Source organism: Procambarus clarkii, chromosome 16 (assembly GCF_040958095.1).
Source record: "Procambarus clarkii isolate CNS0578487 chromosome 16, FALCON_Pclarkii_2.0, whole genome shotgun sequence".
Taxonomy (NCBI): domain Eukaryota; kingdom Metazoa; phylum Arthropoda; class Malacostraca; order Decapoda; family Cambaridae; genus Procambarus; species Procambarus clarkii.
Window position 1 is genome coordinate 50,029,268 of NC_091165.1, and position 19,763 is coordinate 50,049,030.

The 19,763-nt window shown below is 46.6% G+C and overlaps 1 long non-coding RNA gene across 1 annotated transcript in view; it reads right to left on the reverse strand.

Annotated features, from left to right (window-relative positions):
• Positions 1-2,699: 2,699 nt before the first annotated feature.
• Positions 2,700-19,763, reverse strand: part of LOC138365220 (uncharacterized) — a 49,008-nt gene continuing 31,944 nt past the window's right edge. Inside the window, exon 3 of the long non-coding RNA XR_011228779.1 lies at positions 2,700-3,279. This is a non-coding gene — a long non-coding RNA (uncharacterized lncRNA). The remainder of the gene's footprint in view (positions 3,280-19,763) is intronic.

The following is a 19,763-nucleotide window of genomic DNA, read 5'->3' on the forward strand; positions in this document are numbered from 1 at the left end:
CAAATTTGGCACCCTTACAGATAGGCTTACGTGCAGTCAGGGGTACAAGTTTCACGCAAATCGTTTGATAAACAAAAAAAATAGATTATTCTAACTAAATATTTGGGGATAAAACTAATTATTTTTTTATCATGCTATTGTGATTCCTGAGAGTCAGACATTATTTCAGTTGACACTTGTGTTTGATATTTTTTTAACATTTTGGAAATTTGATGACAAAAAAAAATTCTCCCTGTTTATGCTACGAAGATGAGACTCGGACCAGATGAAGCCCTTTTCATATACAACTAGTCAAAAAAGTTGGATTGAAATCGAACTAGTTTTCATTTATTGCATGCTATGGGCATATTTTAAAGTTGTGCCTCGCTTAACTGTAAATGGTAGCCTTCTGGTAAATTCTGGTAAAAAATATTTTGTACTGTTCGAAATATCTTTAGTAAATGTTGATGCTACGCCATATTGTTTTAACAAGGAACACATTTGATTTCTTTGAAAGAATAATCGAATCCAGCAATAGTTTATTCTGTTCTTTTTATGGCAGTTTAAATATGAATGACTATTGCTGCAGAAGTTAATTTTAGAATTTTTGGTTAGATTTTCAACGGCGAATGTCAAGTTTGTGATAACAGACCTAACTTAACTGGCAGGTAGATACATACAATTATTATTGAGCATAATGCTTGTTATCAGATGTGGTAACCTACTCAAACCTTGAATAAATTATCTGTGTTGCTTTGTGCAAAAATGCGATCATTTTCGAACTATACAACAAATTAACTACCTTTTATATAGCAGTGCACAAAGTTCAGACATACAGAGGCATTTCGACATATCTTATGTCTTCAGAAACATCTACAATGCTGCATATTGAGGCATGAATGCAACTTCCACTTCAGATATTTCCCAAGTCACAGTAATCTGAATGGTCTTTGAAGTAGCAAAATACGCCAAGTTTATACACTCAATCCCAGACTAAATTATGTATTCATCAAAAACTGATGCGGGGGGGGAGCTAATAGGGTTAAATATCCTAAGGATACAGCCATGATATCAACGACATGCCCGAAAACAAAGAAATCTTTATATTCAACAAATACATATTCAGATACAAATTATTTTTAGCTGGAACATTATTATAAAATTGTTTAAAATAGTTTAAAGTAATTGAAAATCTCAATCAACTTCAACTATTTTCAAAATTGAATTTGAGCAGAATGCAGTCGATTCAATCGTCAAGTCATTGTGATATATGCATGGATGAGAAATACAAAGGACGCAAAATAATGATACAATTACTATGGTTTATCAGAAAATGTACTCTAAAGGGGTAATTGATAAATTATGAAGACTAACTTCCTGCTAGAAACAGAAGTCAAAGGAAAGTCATCATCCACGACCATCAGAAGCTCGGTCTTGTCTACAAGGTATTGTACCTTCTCTAGCACTTTCCACATTCACCTACTGAGCACTGGAGCACGACCTACCCATGCAGGTCAATATTTACATGTAGCAACTAAGACCACACCGCATGGCCTCAAACAACGTCTTACAATGGTTATCTTGAGGCTATCTTGAGATGATTTCAGGGCTTTATGGTGTCCCCGCAGCCCGGTCCTCGACCAGGCCTCCACCCTCAGGAAGCAGCCCTTGACAGCTGACTAACACCCAGGTACCTACTTTACTGCTAGGTAACAGGGGCATAGGGTGAAAAACTCTGCCCATTGTTTCTTGCCGGCGCCCGGGATCGAACCCGGGACCACAGGATCACAAGTCCAGCGTGCTGTCCGCTCGGCCGACCGGCTCCCGATATGAAAGGTCGTTAGAAAAGATTCTTAATGAAGCCCGGCTCCTGCACTGTCGTCAGAACGAGGTAACCAAAATATATTTCACAAGTTAAAAATTTGTGAAAGACTTTACAAGTTATTATTCATCTGGTTATGAATAATCGGATCTTTATGTGATCATTTCAATATTAATAAACAAAAGGTTGAACAACTTAATTAGCAAATTAACAACTTTTAATCAACAAAATTTAATCCAGGTTGACTGCTTTAACACCATAGCTATTATGAACATAACGGATCACGTTCCTTGATAAAAAGGACAGAACACTATGTGATAGTGTATCTGATCACCCATGGGAGTGTGACGGTGGCAACTGCATTCACTAACAGTCTAGTTGGACAACCAGGGGGACAGATTCACGAAGCAGGTATGCAAGTACTTACGAACTACAGTCTCCGTGGTGTAGTGGTAAGACATTCGCCTGGCGTTCCGCGAGCGCTATGTCATGGGTTCGTATCCTGGCCGGGGAGGATTTACTGGGCGCAATTCCTTAACTGTAGCCTCTGTTTAACGCAACAGTAAAATGTGTACTTGGATGAAAAAACAATTCTTCGCGGCATGGGATCGTATTCCAGGGACCTGCCCGAAACGCTACGCGTACTAGTGGCTGTACAAGAATGTAACAACTCTTGTATATACCTAAAAAAAAACTTGTACATCTTTCCTCAATCTTTGACGGCTTTGATTACATTTATAAAACAGTTTACAAGCATGAAAACTTCCTAACCAACTGTTATTGTTAAAAACAGTCTACTGGTGCTTCGGAGCTCATTAAAGTTTAATAATTATAGACAAAGATGCCAAAGATTGAGAAAAGATGTACAGGTTCGTAGGAACTTGCGCAACTGTTTCGTGAATCTGGCACCTGGAGGCCTGGACACCTTACTACCACCTTAAGTACGGGAGGGTTGAGACCGGTTATATGGCAACTGTCAGTGACGAGGGCTGGTTCTTTTAGTTATACGTGAAGAGACAAATATCACCACCAGATTAATACCATGTTACCCATTTTTGTATAAATTTCCTTCCCATCCAACTAATTGTAAATTCTGCCTAACTAGCATAAAAACTTCAGACTAAGTGCATAATGTTAAATATATAATTGTGTTTCTTTTTATGACTTAAATATGACCATCCAACATTATGCAGAGCTGTGTGAGGACAGGTGTGCACAAGCTACTCACAGCACGGGGCTAGTGAGGACAGGCGAGCACAACCTACTCAGCCCAGGGCTAGCGGAACACACGCCAGTTTAATGTACAAGGCTAGTAATAACGAAACTAATACAAATTATTCTGTACAGGATTTATAAAGATCTTTAATAACAAAATACAGTAAACCCACTACACCTGTAAGGTCTTCATAGAGTCCAAATGCCTTGTTGAAGGCTGCCTGAACCTTCAAGAAATCAGACTGTTGCACCGTCAGACATACCTGAAATTAAACAATAAATTAAAGATAATCACCCAAGGCCTACTGGCCCATGCCAGGCTCGTCTTCACACCAAATTGTTTCCCTCGTTTACTAGTTAAACAATTCAAAGATTTTGCCTTTATTACATTCCACTGCCAACCTGTTCCATTTGTTTATTGATACTTTCTAACTGACATCCCTATATTATTTTGCTCAATTTATCTCTTAAGGAAACTTTCACTGTCTTATGACATACACTATATATAAACAGATTATTTTAATACCTTCATCACCCTAGCACTTTTTTGTGAAAACCGAATAAATACAATATAAAAAAGGGCGCCAAAGCACCAAAACGGAAAAGCTCAACTCAAAAAAGGAAAAGTTACACAAAAATAAAAATACACATGATTAAGTACACGAACAAGCAAAAATAGTATTTAACATAGGACCACAGCAAGAAACAAAACATCTGTACAAAGCAACATGCATTACAAGTAAAACACGAACAACCAAAACAATCCAAACAATTAGATCAGGGTAACTAAAAAATACTACACAAAAATCTCCAGATACACAAAATATGAACACATACAATGTAACTGCCGACAACGGCGATACAGGCCGGAAGGCCCCCGAAGCACCACAGTACATGATACATACTGTGGAACAGGTATTAACATAATACAGCAATTGGCACCCCCACAACCGGGGCAAATGACATGCACATATCAGGGCCAGTAACCCTACAAGGTATGGAACAAGAAGCACTAAACCAAACCCATCACAAACACAATAATACATAGGTACAGTGCAACAAAGAAAACATTCATGTCACTTTGAATCGGACAAAATCATTCAGAAAGTACATAGTGGGATAATCATCCTGAGGATACCGCTGACGATACCAACGCCATTTCTCCCAGACATCCGGAGAATTTGAGGCAGAAGGGTGATGCATATGCAACGAAGGATCCGGTTGCACAGGAAAACCGAAAACGAACTACGCCGCTCAGAGCCCGACACGAGGGGCCGTTGCACAGGCGGCGGCATAGGTGGTGGCCACGCAAGGGGGCGGGTGCTCTACGGTCGACTCCACATGAGATGGTACCACAAGGAGCGGACACAGCGAACTGCAGGACAAAGTAGGGGCACAAAGCCCACCCTGCAAACGTCTTTCGCCGGCATAACGGCCAGGTCACTAGACACACCACCTGCCACATCAGGGGGCACAGCCCTCCACGCCGGGGAATCTGAAAACAAGGGTGAGGGCGCAGAAGCAGGAACCAAAGTCCCCTCCACCACCACAAGGGTACCAGCTACCAACACCGCCACACCACGATCAGGGACCACACCGGCCCCCAGCACACCATCAAAATCCACCGAATAGAAGCCCCAGAAGGCCCCATTGTCTTGCACGTCGTCCCAGGGCGCACCGCGAAAAGACTCGCTGTGCTCACCTCTAACGTGAACGCACTATCACACCCTCCATGAGGCACAGCAACAGAACACCCAGGTTGACTCGCTAAATACGCATAGCACGATCCCGAAGGACTGCAGCTTCGACAATTGAGGGCATTGAACCACACACACGACAGGAGACCGCACCACATCGTCAAGCATGAAAGATACCTCAGCTGGAAACGGGGTAGGCAGACGCGCCAGAGGCGGGGAAAACGGGGGCGGGGCCGCACAGTCCACAACCATGACCCCCCACATTCCCAAGCAGGGGGGCCTACAGAAACCGGCACCACCACCGGGTCACCAGACGACAGGGAATCATCACTCATCACCAGCACATGGAGGCAGGTCCGTGGCCACCAAGAGGAAAAAGTCCTGCTCCTGGAAGAGGTTTACAGGGCGAACTCGGCACGTATCACAATCAGCAGTCTTGTGACCCGACCGGAAACAGGTCTGGGGTTGGCCCGCATGGAACAAACTGATGAGAAATCCCAGCAGCATAACCGATGACAGCACAGGGGACGAGAAGCATATGGCCAACGTACAGGTCCCACTCAGCACACCTGACCAACAGCCAGAGATGACATTCTGACAGGCATTTCGCACCCTTGACACTCACTTGACACTCGGCCGACCGGGGGAGCCGGTCGGCCGAGCGGACAGCACGCTGGACTTGTGATCCTGTAGTCCTGGGTTCGATCCCAGGCGCCAGCGAGAAACAATGGTAATAGTTTCTTTTACCCTACACCCCTGTTACCTAGCAGTAAAAATAGGTACCTGGGGGTTAGTCAGCTGTCGCGGGCTGCTTCCTGGGGGTGGAGGCCTGGTCGAGGACCGGGCCGCGGGGACACTATAAGCCCCGAAATCATCTCAAGATAACCTCAAGATAACCCTCCCAAACCAGGAGAAATGCCGATGCAGAAGATCTGGGAATTCAAATGGTGCACCAGAACGTATGTAGTCTCGCCACAACAATCAGATACCGTCACACTACCACCACCACCATTAGGGAGCTGCAGGGGAGCGTCCATCAAACTTCGCCACAACATCCCTGTACATTACTGCTGAGCCGGAGTTCACCACAGCCAGGCTCCCCTGCAATCATCTGCACCCCACAGACCTCCATCACAGGAAAACGCAGCAAGTCCAAAATGACCATCTCGCCTCCACAGCCGAGTACGAAGCCTGGTCCGAAAACTCCAGCCCAATCATATCCTTCCTTCGTACAGGGGGCAAAGTCACCGCCATTCCCCTAGCCGACTTGGCCCGAGGACCACACACATCACCAACAAGCTTCAACACCAAGTGCCGAGCCGAGACTGGCTCTAGGCAAATCAACCTTATCACTTGAGTCGTCACCTTGAGTGCAACTTTCGTTCTTAATCACAATTTATATATTCCATAAATTAGTGCACATTCTAAGTTGAATGTTATAGGCTATTTATGTTAATACTTTAGTACAGCGACCAGAATGTGCTCAGCTTAACGCTTTGTAAAGTATACGGTACTCGTCGTCGTATCTAACACTAGAAATTGGCTAAGGATTCTGCATGTCCCTAGTCACTGCTGCTTTTATTAACATCAATAACTCTGATCACATTCGCAGCTTGTGAGCATGGCCAGTGTCATTATATAAAGATGAGCCAAACAACAAGAAATCCACAAGTGAGAATGGTGAAAAGAAGTGAAGTGAAAATCCACTAGTAAGAATGAGAGGCAATGACGAACCAGCTAGACTACCTGATATTCACATTGAACGAGTCAGAAATAAGAGAAGTCAGATTTGAAGCCCCCATGGGAACGAATGACTACAGTGTATCGACACTTTAGTGTCAATACACTAAAAGGTAGAGGTAGGAATAACCTATACAAGGAAGGGATTGGAAGGGAAAAGATTAAATTACCTTAGAGAAAAATATAACGAGATGAACTTCTTAATGGTAATACCATGGGAAATAGAACAAGAAAGGCTGTTCATAATATAATGGACTACGTCACCCAGAAGTGACAGGAAGCTGCAGACAGGTTTATCCCGACCCAAGATGAGAAATATAAAGCAACAAAAGAATCCATGGTTAAATCAGGAATGTAAGGTAACTATGCAATTGAGTGCAAGAACATGGAAAGACTTCAGGAATAACAGAACACCAGAGAGCAGGGAGAGATACCAGAGGGCCAGGAATTAGTACCTCATAGTGGAGAGAGAAGCAGACACACTATGAAAATGACATCGCGAGTAAAGCTAAGATAACCAAAACTGCTCCACAGCCACATCATGACGAAAACAACAGTGAAAGAACAAGGGATGAAACTGAGAAAAGAGGAAAAATACACAGATACACAAGGTGTGTGAAGATCTCAACAAGAGATTCCAGGAGGTCTTCACCATAGAACAATGAGAAGCACCTGCACTAAATGAGGCGCGGGTAAACCAAGCAACCTTAGAGAAATTTGAGCTCACCAGTGATGAGGCCAAAAGGAATCTGTTGGAGCTGAATGTGACAAAGGCTGTTGGGCCTGATAGAATCTCGCCATGGATACTAAAAGAGGGTGCAGAAGCAATAAGTGTGCCACTTTCTTTTGTGTTTAATGGGTCACTGGAAACAGGAGACCTACCGAAAAGCTGGAAGACAGCTAATGTAGCCTGAATATACAAAAAGGGTGACAGGCAAGAGGCATTGAATTACAGGCCGATTCCCATAACATACAACATAATATGGGTTTAGAGATGGTAAATCGTGCCTCACTGGCTTAATAGAATTCTATGACCAGGCAACAAAAAATGGTCAAGAAAAGGATGGGGGCAGACTGCATTTTCTTGGACTGTCCGAAAGCCTTTGACAGTACCCCATAAAAGGCTATTACAAAAGTTGGAGCAACAGGCAGGAGTGAAAAGCAAGATGATCCAGTAGATAAGGGAGTATCTAAGCAACAGGAAACAACGAGTGATTCTGAGGGGGAAGACATCAGAGTGGCAAGATGTCACAAGCCGAGTCCCACAGGGTTCTGTGTACTTTGACCCATCCTGTTTCTAATATATGTAAACGATCTCCCAGAGGGTATAGACTCATTCCTATCAATGTTTGCTGATGTAAAAAATTATGAGCAGAATCAAGACAGATGAAGATAGAAACTATGGGATGATCTGAACAAAGTGGAGGAATGCTCTGTGCTGTTGGTTTTAGATTCAGCCACTTGAAAAAAAAAATTCCAAGTAGCACGGGCTATGGCGAGTCCTTAGAAAGGTCTGTAAAATGGCTACTAGAGTTCAACTCAGGGAAGTGTAAAGTAATGAAATTAGGCAAAGGGAGAAGAATCAGCAGCATATGTTAGATTGACCAACATAGGAACTGCCCTTAGAAACATGTTTAAGGAATCGTTCAGGACCTTGTATGCCACATGTCAGGTCAATCCTGGAGTATGCATTTCCAGCCTGGAGTCCATACCTAGTTAAACAAGACAAAGTTAGAAAAGATTCAGAGGTATGCCACCTGACTAGTCCCAGAACAGAGGTACGAGCTACGAAGAAAGGCTAAGGGAGCTGAACCAAATGTCAGGAAAAAATCCGTTTCCCCATCCCTGGAAGACAAGAGAAAGGGGAGACATCATAACCACTGTGACGGAGTTCCCCCCCTTATAATTCTCCCACGCCTGCAGTAAGAGTCATGTCTACTTTTCCCAAGCGTTCTCTACGTAGCAGGCTTCAATTTGATATATGGGAGAGAGTGGAGTGTTCTCGGAGAGCCGAGAAATTTGTGAAATAGTAATATTTTGGCCTGTGGTATAGGCCCTTTAGGAAGCCAAGATGGCGCTGGCCTTCCTGATTCCCCGCCAAAACCGTGTGACGTCAGTGGCACCGGATTGGTCACCGACAGCTATGTGGCACCAAGAGCCAATGAGAACTTCCCGTGGCGAAAGTGACGTCATGAAAGGAAGGGGGTCCAGGCCGCGCGCCGCGCTGGCGCCATCAGTCAAACACGACACGTCAAGGAGGTTGGACGTGCGACGATTGGTCCTGTCAGTTTGACAGTTGTTTTCCGCTCCCGTGGATTTACGCGTCACCTGAAGTCTGCCAGTACTCTGTGAGGTCTTCCTTAGTTCATGTGTTGAACCAGAAAGGGAATCGACGGTTATTTGAGTAACAAGTGCTCCAGTCAGGTACTGTGCAAGAAGCAGTGAAGCCGTGCAGTGACGTATGTGACGTCTATGGCAGTTCACCAGTTCGTGACAGCATAGTGGCTGACAGAGCCACTGGGTAGCTGAGGAAGGAGAGGACTATTTGGGGAATCCGGATGACTGCAGCCGAGACGTAGGCGGCAGCCGTTGCTGGGAGAAGACGACGGCCAGGAGACCGACTCAAACTCTACCAGAAGTCGAGAAGGAGCACGGACCTGCAGAGAAGAGGGCACGGAGACGACGCGCTAAACGGTGGGACGACGAGAGGTTCCGGTAGGACACGACGACGTGTGTGTGTGGGGGCGTTCCCGACACGAGGACCAGGAGCTACATCTCAACTCTCATCGGAGGATAGGTTGAAGTAGGTGTTTCTAGTTCCCTCCCCATTCCCCTTTAGTTAGCTATATTATTCGGCTATATTATCTAGCCTGAGGATTTTATATGTCGTGAGCAAGTCTCACCCGTGTCACAGTGAGGCACCAGTTTGCCGTGTAGTACTATCAAGAGTACTTATAATACTTATGTTGATTATTGGTGTGTACAGGCACCAGGAACAAGTGATAAATTTACTGTGTATTGTATATCTTTCTACAGATTTTGATGTGAACATATAGTGATAAATTATATATAATATTATGCCAGTATTTGGAAGTTAGGCTACGTGCCCAGAAACTATTTATTTTCCATGTATTGATGTTTGATTTATATACATTGTATATGTCTATGTTCATGCAGTGATTAATCATTTGTGAGTACAGTAAATTATTGGGTTATCGCCCACGAGAGAAAGTACTGAAAACTCCAGTGTTAATATTTCATAATATGTCATTGAATGAAGGGCAGTGAAAACCATTACAGTGAGTCATTGTAGCATTGATTGTAGAAACGACTGTTTGAGCCCGAGTATAGTGTAACTAAGTAATACGTGCTATTGTGCCAATATCGAGAGTGCGAGTTTCTAGTAATATTGGAGAACTTAAAGAAACAGCGCGCGTGAATCTAGAAACAAGCAATAACCTTTCGCGCGGGGCCAGGCGATCAGCTGTTCTTGACACTTGACGAGGAGGGGAGGTGTTGCCACTTAGTGAGTGCATACTATTCGTGGGAACTACCGGCCGCAGCCAGGATCAGTTGATTTATTTATTATTGTTTGGCCTTGTGACATCTTTCATGCATTTTAAGTAAAATACAAAATTACCATTGTGTTTATATCATCCCCTCCATTGATCTTGTGGCTATATTATACTGAAAGCATAGAGTGATAACAGTAAGTACCTGCCTGATCCCTGATCTTTCGAGTGTGACCTTGCCAAGGCTACCACTAATTCAACCAGTCCACTGAGGTGTTACTGGCCACCTAAAACACCAGTTGGCGACCTTGTGGTTAACCGTAGAGCCCGATTGTTGGGGAGGGCACATGACAGTCAAGTGAACGAGACGTGTTCCCACTCCTTCTCAATCAGAGGCCGTTGAGATTGACTGGGAGACTCTCCTGGCGTGCAGTGGCGCCGTGAGGATCGAGTGAAGACCCGCAGGGCTACGGTGAGTGACCTTGAGCATAACTATTGCTCACCTCAGAGTAAGAATAGAGAGTGAAACCCCAACACCACCTACAAAATTCTCATGGGAAATGACAGAACGGACAAAAACTATTTAGCACGGGTGGTACACAGACAAGGAAACACGGCTGGAAACTTAGAACCCACATGATCAACGGAGAAATTAGAAGAAATTTTGTCAGTGTCAATAATTAACAAATGGAATGCATTAGGCAGAGATGTGGTGGAGGCAGACTCCATACACAATTTCAAATGTAGATTTGATAGCGCCCAGTTGGCTCAAGAATCTGTACACCAGTTGGTTGATGTATGAGAGACGGGACCAAAGATCCAAAGCTCGCAAGCACAAGAGTGAATACAACTGAGTACTAGTTACACTTCAGATTTAATCCCTTTAATAATTAAAATTTTAACATTTAAGTCAAATAAAACTGCAGATATCATATTAGCCCATGTGAGGCAGCTACTTAAATATTTAACCAAACTGTTGTATAAGTAACGTTCTCTTGACGCAAAGCAGCGACGCTACGTTACACGGTAACGTTCTCTTGATGCAAGGTAGCGAAGCTACGTCATCCAATTACGTTTCATAACACTATTCATGCCCGAGGACCTGATCAGGGTTAATGGTCTCCCACGTCTCCATACTTCACCTCCAACACTGATAAATTTTAAAGATTTTTATGTATATTTTACAAAAACATTAAAACATATGTGTAAAAGATGAACTAGTAAAGCAAGAGCGGCCATTAGTTAATCCATGGTACGAGTTACCTCACTGGAGCCTCACTAACGCTGCCCTAACTACCCACAATCTCGGGGCAACTTGCCAAGTGTAAAGTGCCAGTTTAACACCATAAGCAAGTCAACTTTCCCTTATAATAGACTGCGCTAAAAGGCAGCTGCATCACAAGTGTTCAGAATAAAGCACATTGTTCTAGATAATTGACTGCAACTAAAGCTGTGTATTAAACGGGAAACAATGTCAAACTCGACTCTTTTTATCAACAAATTTTACGGACATTCCAAAACAAAGATCCGGCCAACCAAGTAAGTAAGTAATTATCAAAAGAAGGCACCAAACCGGGAAGGCTATGTAGCACCATCAAATACGCAAAATAATCAGAGGGCGCTAAATATCACCAAGGATGCCAATACGAGAACAAAAACGCATAAGGCGAACGATATCAAAAGTATCCGAGTCACCAAGAATTCTATCGAGGGACAGGTGACCGCGAGGGGCGGTCGGAAAGCAAGACACACGCTCGTCCTGGAAGTCAGGACATTCAAGAAGGACATGCACGATCGTAAGAGGGACAATGCAACTAGGACAATAAGGAGCAGGGCGGCGCTCCATCAAGTGACCATGGGTTAAGCGAGTATGGCCAATACGCAACCTCGCCAGAGCTGTTTCCCACCGCCGGTTACGGTGGAAGGAGGACGGCCACGAGGAAACACAACATTTAAGAGTACGTAGCTTGTTACCAGTAACAGACAACAAGAAGCCTGCCAACATGTAAGGACTGAGGAATGGATAGCCGGGTAAAAGTCGGAATACGGAATGCCTTTGCGAGAGATGGGACAAGAGCGGACAGCTTCCTTGGCAGCAGCATCCGCACGCTCATTTAAAGACACACCAATATGGCTGGGAACCCAACAAAACTCAACCGACTTAAATTTACTGTGAACGAGAAACAGCCAATGCTGGATCTCGACAACTACTGGATGAACCGGATTAAAGGACCCGAGAGCCATGAGGGCACTACGAGAGTCAACAACAACCACAAAGGAAGACTGACAACGAGAAAGCAGGAGACGAAGAGCATAGAGAATAGCAAAGTTCTGCTGTAAAGATGCTAGTCTCCGGAGGCAAGCGACACATATAAGTGCGATCAGGAAAAACAACAGAGTAGCCAACACCGTCCGCTGACTTAGACCCATCGGTGAAGACAGAAACGGAGCGGGAGTGAGAAGAAAAGTGCTCGAGGAAAAGGCGTTTTAGAACCGTAGGAGGGGTAAAAGCTTTAGTGATACGGGTCAAGGATGTACATAACCGCGGAAGAGGGACCCTCCACGGGGGCAAAGAAGGAACAACACGAGGAGAAACATCAGAAATACGAACGGAAAGAGAATCCTGTAGGCGAGATAACCGGACAGAAAGAGGGAGGTGGTGAAGAGGAACAGGAACCGCAGGAGGGGTAAAAGTTAAAGCACGACAGAGGCGAGAGGAAGGATGTTGCAAGGACCGCGCAAGATAGCGAAGACAGTAGCGATCACGGCGGTCCTGGAGAGACAGGAAGCCAGTGTCAACATACAAGCTAAGGATGGGAGTCGAACGAAAGGCACCAGAACTGAGGCGCAACCCAGTATGGTGCAAAGCATCAAGACGGCGAAGAGTAGAAGGAGAAGCAGACGAGTAAGCAGGGCAACCATAATCGAGCTTAGACAGGACGAGAGAGGAATGTAAAGCAAGGAGAGTGCGCCTATCTGCCCCCCAAGAAGTATGGGACAAGACCCGAAGGAGGGTAAGGGCCTTAGAGCACTCAACACGGAGGTAAGAGATATGGGGAGACCAAGACAAACGAGTGTCAAGGAATAACCCCAAAAGCTTCGCGGAATCTTTGTATTCAAGGGGATGACCATAAAGTGACAAAGAGGGACGAAGAACAACCCGTTTCCGCGTAAAAGTCATGGCACAAGTCTTAGAAGTAGAGAACTTGAAGCCATGACCTGTGGCCCAAGACGACACGGCATCAATTGCAAGTTGAAGCCGGCGTTGAAGGAGAGGCGAATCATCACCCTGACAACAAAGGGTAAGATCATCGACAGAGAGCGGAGAAGACACCAGAAGGAAGAGAGGAAAGAAGACCATTGAGGGCAACCAGAAAAAGAGTAGTGCTCAGAACACTACCCTGGGGCACACCTTCGTATTGCTGAAAAGAGGGAGAGAGAGCGGTACCAAGGCGCACCCGAAAGGAACGACGAGAGAGGAAGCTGCGGAGAAAGAGAGGGAGACGACCACGAAGGCCAAAAGAATGAAGTTGAGATAGGATATGATAACGCCAAGTGGTGTCGTAAGCCTTTTCTAGGTCAAAAAGGACGGCAACAACGGAGGTCTTCGCAGCAAAAGCAGAACGAATATAGACCTCCAAGTTCACCAGGACATCTGTCGTGCTGCGGCACTTGCGGAAACCAAATTGAGAAGGGGAGAGGAGGTGATGGTGTTCCAGGAACCACATCAGACGAACGTTAACCATACGTTCAAAGAGTTTGCAGACACAACTTGTGAGAGCAATAGGGCGAAAGTCCTTAGGGGAAGTACCCAGAGACCCCGGTTTGCGAACAGGGAGGACAACGGCATCGAGCCAGTCCTCAGGGACTGACGACGACTCCCAGATCCGATTATACAGACTCAGTAAATACTGAGACGTGCTCGGAGGGAGATGGCGAAGCATCTCATAATGAATACCATCGGAGCCCGCCGCCGTAGAACCGCAGAGGGCCAGGGCAGAACGAAGTTCAGAGAGAGAGAAGGGATCATTATAGGGAAGCTGAAGATGAGTGCAGAAATCTAAAGGACGAGACTCAAGGACAGGTTTACGAAGAAGGAAAGATTGGGGAAGATGAAGACCAGAGCTAACAGAAGAAAAGTGGGAACCCAGTTCGGAAGCGACCTGCAACGGGTCCGCCACAAGAGTATCATGAAGGTGAAGGACCGGTGAAACATCGGGAACGAACTTACCCGCTATCTTGCGGATACGCTTCCAGATCTGGGCCAGAGGGGTTTCGGACGTAATTGTTGAGACATAAGATGCCCAACATTCACGTTTAGCCGTACGGATGGCCCTACGGGCCACCGCACTCGCTTTCCGAAAGAAAAGAAAAGAATCGGTCGTCTGCCTACGGCGGTGCCTCTTCCAGGCCGCACGCTTACAGCGGACAGCCCGAGCACAGTCCGCATTCCACCAGGGAACGCACTTCCGTGGACCCCGAGAGGAAGAGCGAGGAATAGAGCGGAGGGCAGCGTTGAAGACAGTGTCATGAAAAAGGAGGAGAGCGCGAGAGAGGGGCAGAAGGGAGAGGTCAGAGAGAGTAGCACTGAGGGAAAATAGGGTCCAGTCCGCCTTATAAACTGCCACCTAGGGAAAGAGAGGGAAGGGCGAAAAGAGAAAAAGGAAACAAGGATGGGGAAATGATCACTTCCATGGAGGTCATCAAGAACCTGCCACGTGAAATCTAAGTAAAGAGAAGAAGAGCAGAGAGAAAGATCAAGACAAGAAAGGGTGCGAGTCCGAGAGTCCAAATGAGTGGGCTCACCAGAATTCAGAAGAGACAGGGAAGAAGAGAGGAGAAACGGCTCAAGGAGGCGACCCCGGGTATTCGTCAGAACGTCACCCCAAAGAGAATGACGACAATTGAAGTCACCCAGCAGGAGCACAGGCTCCGGCAAGGAGTCTAGGTGGCGTTTCAAATCAGGAAGAGAGAGCGGGACACTCGGGGGGAGATAAATGGAACAAACTGTGTACCATTTCCTCACAAAGATACGAGCAGCAGAACAATGGAGAGGCGAAGGAAAAAGTAAAGGAACAAAGGGAACATCCGCCCGAATCAAGAGAGCAGAAGAATTAGAAGCCCCAGCAATGGCTGGGGGGGGGGGGGGAGAGAAAGGAATAGCCACGAAAACGACCAGGACGAGCACCAAGCATTGGCTCCTGGAGACAGACACAAAGGGGCGAAAACCGCGAAATCAGAAGTTGGAGTTCGAGGAAATTGGCGTAATAACCTCGAACGTTCCATTGAAGAATGGACAACGACGAGAAGAGAAAGGACAAAAACAGAGAACAAGGATGAAACAAAGGCGAAAGAACAACAGAGCACGTTAAAGAATACCAGGGTCGGGATCAGGGTCAGCAAAGTCAGGGTTAGGGGGCATGGGTAAACTGAGCAAAGACGGAGGGAAGGAAACGGGAGAACAGATCAGAGGTGGGAGGGCAGGGTCCGGAGGAGGAGGAGGAAGAGGAGGAGACAACGGAGAGGAGCAGTCAAGGACAGCAGCAGGAGGAGGGGGAGTAGAAAGAGGGGAGCGCACCCCAGCAAGAGCAGCAACCGAAAGGGAAGCAGGGGCCAAAGAAACCTCCATAGCAGGAACAGGGGGCGCAAGCACTGAAACGGAAGGGGAAGGAGCAACAGAGCCAGAAGGAGGTGCTGAGGAAGAAAGCGAAGCCTTCTTACCCGCCGGGGAAGAGGAAGGAGAGGAGCCAGGCTTACCCTTCTGACTTAAAGAGACCGGTGTCCCAGCAACTACGTACCGGGCAACGGATTCCAGTGTCTCAACAGGAAAAGCCGAACGAGAGCACACACGACGGCCGTTAGGAGAGCGATGGACATCCGCCCGCACCGACAGGCGGTGGGGAGAGCCGATAGATGGAGGAAGAGGATGGGAAGGAGGATCGGAGGGGGACGAGGAAGAAGACACAGAAGACACGACAGACCGGGTAGAAGGAAGGGGAACCCCAGACAGAGGACCAGAAGGAGGATCCTTCGGGAGAGAACCCAAAGGGACAGAGGAGGGGGCAGTGGGCGCATCAGGGTCCAAGGCCCGGAAACGGTTGTGAGTCTGAGGAAGGCGGGAAGGACGAGGAGAGGAAGAGCGCAACACGCGAGCAAAAGAGATATTAGCATAAGGCGGGAGCCGGCGAACCTGGCGCCTCGCCTCAGGAAAAGATAAACGCTCCCGGTGCTTCAAGTTGAGGACGGCTGCCTCCAGCTTATAATGGACACACGCACGGGAGAAGGTAGGATGGGCCTCACCGCAGTTGAGGCAACGAGCCTGGGGAGAAGCGCACTCCGACTTAGAGTGACCTTTGCCACCACACAAAGGACAGAGAGAGACAGTCCCGGAGGAGCGGAGGGCACCATGCCCAAACCTCCAGCACTTGTTGCAGAGCCGAGGAGAAGGAATGTACTCCTGGACAGAGCACCTGGCACCAGCAAGAATGACAGAGGGTGGAAGGGTCCTACCATCAAAGGTAATCTTCACAACCCGGAGGGGTTGACGGCGACTACCACGAGGGGGACGAGTAAACGTGAACACCTGGAGAATAGAATGGCCCTGGGCAGCGAGGATATGTCGAATATCGTCGTGGCAGTCGCGCAGGTCCCGAACACCGGTCGCAACATGGGGCGGGAGCAAAATAGTGCCAACACTGGTATTCAACTGAGCGTTCTTCGAGACCCGAACGGGGTTCTCGCCAAGGCAGGATAAGGCAGCCAAGCGGGAAGCAGCATCCTGAGAAGGAGCAGCAACGACACGTGTACCGAGACGAGTGGGGTTGAAAGTAATGGAGGCATCCACGGAATCAATGAGATGTCGATGGAGGGAGAAATCGTCAGGAGGCGTAGAATCAAGAGGGAGGAGATCAAAATATTAGGCCCACGAAGCGGGACCAAACAAGGCTTGATAGGTAGCAGAACTGGAAGGAATCGAGCGAGGGCGGCCGTGACGAGGACGGCGGTGAGAACCCCCAGAGAGAGAGGGGTTAAAAGGCGCAGTAGTTACAACTAGAGAAGGAGCCGCGCCAGGGGACGAGGTAGTCACCACTGGGGGCTTGGGGCTCGACCCAACCACAGAGGAGGGAGGGGAGCCAGAGGAAGGAGTCAGAGGCCAAAGGAGGAGCATGGTCGGGGCCCAATGCAGCGGAGGCTACAGAGCCCAGTCTTCCAATACGGACCGACTCGGGGGCTTGGTCGCCCACCCCACGAGCCTGAGAAGGTAAACCAGAAGAAGCCGAAACAGGGGTTATCATCTTGACGAAAAGATGAATTCACTCACGAATGTGCCCCCACACCCACCATGGAGCCACAATTAGAGGCAGGACACCCAACAAGAAGCTATCGCCGATCTAGTCGGGGCCTCCTAGGGGTGCGTCGTGAGTATACGCCCCACAAACGCCACCTTAAGAAACCGACAGTCCGTCGAGATCGGGTTCAGTGACGAAGTGGGGATTGACAATAAAAGGTTCCCCTCGCTCTCGACGTCGGGTACTGCAGTTCTACGGGTGCAAGAGTATGCCTCCTCAAGCACCCGGGCGTCAAAATAGAAGAAGTCCAAGGGAAGAACCAGAACGAGCAAAAGGTCGGCAGGAAACGGCAAGCAGATAGGAGAAGAGGGGGGAGAAAAACGAAACAGAAGGAAAAGGAAAAGATGCCCAGCAGAATTGGAGAGGACGGCAGCAGGAGCACAAGGCTAGAAAAGGACAGAGGACTGTCCCAAGGAGCATCACACTCCGGCAGCCGCCCACTAAGCCCCCACACGGCGACAACGAGCTGAGCGGGGAGGGGGTCCGGCCAACCAAAAAAATAATCAATTTGTAAAATAATAATATGCGACCATTTACTTGCCTTGAGAGGTAACAAGCTTGGACAAATCTTCTCAAGGGAATAACTTAGCCAGCAATACACTGCCTCCAGACCAGCACCTTCCTGCACCACGGTCCGCGCCACACTGACAGCCGCGCCAGTTAGCCAGCATATGGCCTGATGGCCAAACTACCTGTTTGACGTCATTCATATGACCGAACACACTCGTCAGACTTTGTCACAAACAAATAACTTACAAAGTAATTTAAACATTATTTTTATAGATGTTTTCTATTAAGCCTTAATATATGCGAGTAGGCCTTAGACCAAGTGTTACATTGTAGACGTTCTTCTGAGTGTTGAGGCCACAACACTGTTTACTGGCAGCCTCTAACGCGTTATCCAGCTGTGTCACTTAGTGAACTGAACTACATACGGGGTTCAGTTCATATTCAATGACCACCCATGGCCTTCCCACTTCATGCCCGCCTAAAGCCTTCCCACCCATACCCCACACACTATGCCAGCCCAAAGTCCTCCCACCTATAACCACCACCCTATTCCTACCAGCAGTCCTCCCACCCATTCCCACTTTCCAAGCATGACCACAGTCATAAAACACATACCCATACCCCTTTAAGGTAGCATCAAACTAATCAATCTTATTGTTTCTGTGGAAGCCATAAGGAAGGCTGCCCTCTTAGACCTATAGTTTCTGGTTTAAAATTTCCTAAAAAAAAAACTTAGCTATTTGGCTAGCAAATACTTTAGGTGCATACTTAGGCAACTTCTCGGAAGCATATATTATTCATACTCGGGATTTTATTGACAAAGTTAGGAGCAAAGGCCCTACAGAAAAAATAAAAATTATTAGTTTTGATGTTGCCTCACTTTTTTACCAATATGCCTTTACATAAAATATTAGATTTTCTTTGCTCACAAGAGGTAGAATGTAATTTTGTTACTCCGGTCCCTAACATTTTATTCTTTGAGCTGATTAATATCTGAGTAGAAGACACTTATTTCAGTTCTTATGGATAGGTTTGTAAACAAAAGTTTGGGGTGTCTATGGGTTCTTCCTTTTCCCTATTCTTGACAGTTTATATATATGGAGTGTTTTGAATCACAATTAGCACCCACAGTAATAATAGATGGGAAAGGTCCCAGAGCCTGGTTAAGATATGTTGATGATGTTTTCATTATATTTGGCGGAGATTTTGAGAACCTACATAGGTATTTTGATGGTTTTAATTCCGTGCAATTTACTATGGAAATTGAAATTCTCTTAATGAAGAACTCCCCTTTTTGGATTGCATGGTAGGTAGAAGCAACAATCAGTTTACATTCCTTACTTGCAGGAAACATACACATGCAATTTTTTCTCATATTCTAATTTAGTTAGGCAAAGTGTACTCACCGGTCTTTATCTAAGAGCTAATATGATTAGTGACCGTCTTGCCAACAAGCTGAACTTCAATATTTATATAAGACAACTGAAAACTCCACACCCCAGAAGGATTCCAACCCAGACAGCCATGCACCTTTGCGTACCTAGCCCCCTACCTGTCCAGCTTGTTGCTGTGAGGGAGCTTGGTGGGCGGCTGCCGGGGTGTGATGCTCCATGGGACAGTCCTCTGTCCTTTTGTGGCCTTGTACTCCTGCTGCTGTCCACACTAATTTTGCTGGGCTACTTTTCTTTTTCCTTTTGTTCCTTTTTTTTCTTCACCCCTACCCCCCCCCCCCTTCTCCTTTCTAATTGTCATTTCCCACTGACCTTGTACCTGTTTTGATCATTCTTTTGACCTTCTTTTGGTTTGACGCCCGGGTGTTTGAGGAGGCCTACTTCTGCACCCGTAAAACTGTAGTACCCAGCTTCTCGAGCGAGGGGACCCTTTTATTGTCAATCCTCCTTTCATCACTGAACCCGCTCTCGACGGACTGACGGTTCTT